Source organism: Aegilops tauschii, chromosome 6, assembly GCF_002575655.3.
Source record: "Aegilops tauschii subsp. strangulata cultivar AL8/78 chromosome 6, Aet v6.0, whole genome shotgun sequence".
In the NCBI taxonomy this organism is placed as follows: Eukaryota; Viridiplantae; Streptophyta; class Magnoliopsida; order Poales; family Poaceae; genus Aegilops; species Aegilops tauschii.
The window spans coordinates 415,494,297-415,499,375 of record NC_053040.3 but is presented as its reverse complement, the minus strand read 5'-3'; the positions used below and the strand labels follow the sequence as shown (position 1 = coordinate 415,499,375).

Sequence of the window (5,079 nt, the reverse complement as noted above, 5' to 3'; positions counted from 1 at the left end):
TTGATGACATTCCGGTAACCGCCGATGGACGAGAACTTTGCCTATCGGCTCACCTCGTTCAACGAGCAGGAAAATGGTTCTCTTCGTCCCTCGCCCTCGGTACCGATGTTGTTGCCGACATAACCGACAGACTATCCTCTGACATGCCTTGCTTACATGATCGTGCAACCTTCCTAGTTTTAACCCACATGGTGGGCCCATAACCCACAGTCCCACAGGATCGAAACCTGACTCTCCTGTACACCCCCTGTTCCCATAGTTATTCCTCGCGTGTGACTTCGTATGTAATTCACGAGCCACCTTCCTAGTGACCTATTCTGGTATCAGACGCAATACTTATTCTCGTTGCTCTGAACCCCTTTTTCACACTCCGTTTCAGGCATCGAACGATTGCCTGCCCGCTCGAAACTTCCCGCAATACCTCCTTACTTTGCTCTCGGTATTTTCCTAAGTTTCAATTCGAGAGTTACCTTCCGCCACCTTCCCCGATATTATCGACCAGACAGTCAACCTTGCAAAGGTCTGTTCTCCCGAAATAACCCCCCTTAATCTACCGTAAGTACGATGGAGATCCTGAACATAGGATGTCGGATTCATCATGATGACCTGGAGAAGAGAAATGAAGACTTCTACGTAGTGGATCGACCTCTTTGAGAAGAGCAACCAAGATCGAGAAGAATCGTTAGAAATTTCGTAAACTAGTTTCCCCCCTTATTTCACCCCTTAAATCTCGGGACGAGATTTCTTGTAGTGGAAGAGAATTGTGACACCTGGATAATTAAGCTACGGTGACCTCACACTAATGGGGCCACGTCATCAAGTTTAACTAAGCCAAATTGCCACTTGATAAAAATCATAGCCAATTCCAAATTTAAAATAAAGTCAAATAAATTATTTTTCAAACAGTAAAACAAAAATGTTCACTGTGTTGCACAAATTCGCTAGCTAATGTTCATGAATAAACCAAAATCATTTGACTTAATAAAATGCCATTAAACTATTTTAAACTGAACCAAACAGCCCCAAAATAAATCTTTTCTATTTAAAATTAAATTCAAATAAGGTTCAAACTTTTTATGACAGTGCTAAATATGGCATAATATTTATTGAGATAAGTTATACTTTTTACAAAAATGAATTGCTGGCTCTACTTAATGCAAAACTGTGTACAAAATACAAAATAGAGAAATAACAGCGAAAAGTAAAAGAGCCAGAATCCGTCTTTCTTGTCCTTTGCATTCGAGGAATGGGATCTGCCTTGCCGATTATACCCCTACATACGTGGTTACCAGATACCCATGAACTAGAGGCCTACTGCTACACTGGGCCCTAGTGGCCACAGTGCAGCCCAACACACCTAGGCCATCCTCTACCTCACGCTACAGGGGCAGAGGCAGGGCATGGCGAGCATCCAAGCCACCATGGCCATGGATGGCCTCCACGTGCCCCCCTTGGCCTATAAATACGCCCACCCGAAACCCTAGCATGTGCTCGTCCGATCCCCTCTCGATCCCCCTTTGCGCCTCTCCTCTTTATCTCGAAATCGAGATCGGGCTTGATGCGGTGACTGCGTTCGTCGTTGTCATTACCGCGGCCACCGTAGTCGCCCTCGCGCGGTAAAACGTCGAGGAGATCCGCGGATGTTGTCTTCGTCTTCTCCGTGCAGCAAATCGAGCCAAGGCGGCCCGTACGCCCGCCATCGCCGACGTCTTCACCGCGTACATCGCCGTCCTCCGCCATCGTTTGCCACAGCTCCGGACCGTCCCCGGCCTCCCAACCTCGCCATCGAGTTCGCAGTGAGCATCTCCTCCGATTCCCTTCATTTTCCCTTCGATCCATCGCCGTATGTCGTTGTCCCAAGGCCATGGCCGGAGCTCCGCTTTCGCGTACGCGTACGTGTTGTTGTTGCTGCTGCCTGCTCCTGCCCATGGCCGCGGCTACTGCGCCTCGCCCGCGCGCGCCCGCGATTGCCTACTGCTCGCACTGCTGCTCTACTTTGCGTGCTGCCCATGCCGCCGCTGCTCTGCTGGTGTTGCTTGCTTCGTTCTGCTGTTGCCGCCTGCCGCCTCCGCTCGCCGCTGCCCGTTGCCCCACTGCATCTGCTGCTCTGCTCCCGTTGCGGCTCGCTACGCCGCTGCTACTAGCTGCCGCGCGCGCATCGCCTCTGCCTGGCCTCGCCGGCGCTCCGGCCGCCGCCGACTCTCTCACATGGCCCCGGCCTCGCCTCGCTACCAGGGCGGGCGGCGGCTTCGCCCGCTGCCCAATTGCCCGCTCACCCCGCTAAGCCCCACTCGGCCTATGGCATATGGGTCCCAGCGCCCAAAAAGAAAAGAGAAGGATAAAAAAAGCAATTTAAAAAATAAAATTATTAATTAATTAATTAACTTAATTAATTGTGTTTAATTAACCTAATGAATTAACTAAACTAATTAAACCTGTTTAGATAGACTTAGGCAATGACATTGGGACCCACATGTCACTTTGACTAGGTCAACTGCCTAGTTGACTGCTGACATCACCCTGACATCAAGCTGACGTCATAATTACGTTTTCTAATTAAATTAATTCGGTTAATTCTAAAAATGAATTAAATTATTAAAAATTAATATAAAATAATCTGTAACTCGGATGGAAAAACTTTGTACATGAAAGTTGCTCAGAACGACGAGACGAATCCGGATACGCAGCCCGTTCGTCCGCCACACATCCCTAACGTAGCAAACATGCAACTTTCTCCCTCCGGTTCATCTGTCCGAAAACGTGAAACACCGGGGATACTTTCCCGGATGTTTCCCCCCTTTGCCGGTATCACCTAGTACTGCGTTAGGGCACACCTAGCACCACGTATTGCCATGTTATGCCTTGTGTTGCTTTGATTGCTCTATTATTTATTGTGTTCCCCCTCCATTACTTCTTTCCGGTAGACCCCGAGACTGCCAGCGACCCCCAGTTCGACTACGGTGTTGACGACCCCTCCTTCTTGCCGCAGCAATCAGGCAAGCCCCCCCCTTGATCACCAGATATCGCCTATTCTACACTCTACTGCTTGCATTAGAGTAGTGTAGCATGTTACTGCTTTCCGTTAATCCTATTCTGCTGCATAGCCTGTCCTTGTTACTACTTTTGTTACCTTTACCTGCAATCCTACTTGCTTAGTATAGGATGCTAGTATTCCATCTGTGGCCCTACAATCTTGTCCGTCTGCCTTGCTATACTATCGGGCCGTGATCACTCAGGAGGTGATCACGGGTATATACTTATATACATAATATATGATACCTGTGGTAACTAAAGTCGGGTCGGCTCGTAGGAGTACCCGCGAGTGGATCTTTGTAGCAGAGCGACAGGGGAGGTTGAGACCACCTAGGCGAGAGGTGGGCCTGGCCCTGGTCGGCGTTCGCAGTTACTTCAAAATAACACGCTTAATGAGATCTTGGTATTTGATCTGAGTCTTGCCACTGGCCTATACACACTAACCAACTACGTGGGAACAGTTATGGGCACTCGACGTCGTGGTATCAGCCGAAGCCTTCGTGACGTCAGCGACTGAGCGGCGCGCGCCGGATTGGAACGTAAGCCTGCTCTTGTATTAAGGGGGCTAGTTCTACTTCCGGCCGCCCTCGCAACGTGCAGGTGTGCAAAGGGCGATGGGCCCAGACCCCTGCGCCATAGGATTTAGACCGGCGTGCTGACCTATCTATTGTGCCTAGGTAGGGCTGCGATGTGTTGATCTTCCGAGGCCGGGCATGACCTAGGAAAGTGTGTCCGGCCAATTGGGATCGAGCGTGTTGGGTTATGTGGTGCACCCCTGCAGGGAAGTTGATCCATTCGAATAGCCGTGGCCACGGTAACAGGCGACCCGGAGTTGTACCTTGACCTTATGACAACTAGAACCGGATACTTAATAAAACACACCCTTCCAAGTGCCAGATATAACCCGGTGATCGCTCTCACACAGGGCGACGAGGGGAGGATCGCCGGGTAGGATTATGCTATGCGATGCTACTTTGTGAACTTACCATCTACTCTCTTCTACATGCTGCAAGATGGAGGTTGCCCCTTTACACATATACCCATGCATTTGTAGTGTAGATCCTTGCTTGCGAGTACTTTAGATGAGTACTCACGGTTGCTTTTCTCCCCCTTCCCCCCCTTTCCTTTCTTCCTGGTTGTCGCAACCAGATGCTGGAGCCCAGGAGCCAGACGCCACCGTCGACGACGACTCCTACTACACCGGAGGTGCCTACTACTACCTGGAGGCCACTGACGACGACCAGGAGTAGTTTAGGAGGATCCCAGGCAGGAGGCCTGTGCCTCTTTCGATCTGTATCCCAGTTTGTGCTAGCCTTCTTAAGGTAAACTAGTTTAACTTATGTCTGTACTCAGATATTGTTGCTTCCACTGACTCGTCTATGATCGAGCACTTGTATTCGAGCCCTCGAGGCCCCTGGCTTGTATTATGATACTTGTATGACTTATTTGATTTTTAGAGTTGTGTTGTGATATCTTCCCGTGAGTCCCTGATCTTTATCGTACACGTTTCCGTGCATGATTAGTGTACGATTGAATCGGGAGCGTAGAAAGTTGGTATCAGAGCCGACTACCTGTAGGAATCCCCATTTCCAACTCCTTGGCCGAAGTCGAGTCTAGACATTGCAAAACTTTTACTAACATGGCTGTGTGGCTTACGGGCCCACGTCGCCATTGGGTGGTATTAGGATCTTTTACTCCTCGATCTTTACTCTGGGACTTTGATCTCTCTTCTATTCGGGTGAAATGATTTTACTAACTCTGACTCTAGGTTCTCGTAAATACTTCCTCCCGGAGAGCCCCTCGCTCCAGATGATTGCTTGGTGCACCGAAGGATTCCGAATATACTCCTTGATGTTCTTTCGAGGCTTTGAGCTTGTTGCTTTTGCTATTCCCGACCACCGATAAACCCCTATGGATAATTCCTCACACATACCAAGTATCCGCTCATCACCAGTGGTTCATGTGTTTCACAAAAATTCTTCAAAATACTATTCAAATTTCTGAAAATCCTCAGCGACCTATTGCTCCTGGATTCTTTACCTTCCC

The 5,079-nt window shown here is 49.2% G+C and overlaps 1 long non-coding RNA gene across 1 annotated transcript; it reads left to right on the top strand.

Moving 5' to 3' along the window:
- The first annotated feature begins 1,203 nt into the window (after positions 1–1,203).
- Positions 1,204–4,505, top strand: LOC141026272 (uncharacterized). Its single transcript, XR_012188031.1, has 3 exons — positions 1,204–1,796; positions 2,925–2,996; positions 4,183–4,505. It is a non-coding gene; the product is annotated as an uncharacterized lncRNA (long non-coding RNA).
- Positions 4,506–5,079: the final 574 nt, after the last annotated feature.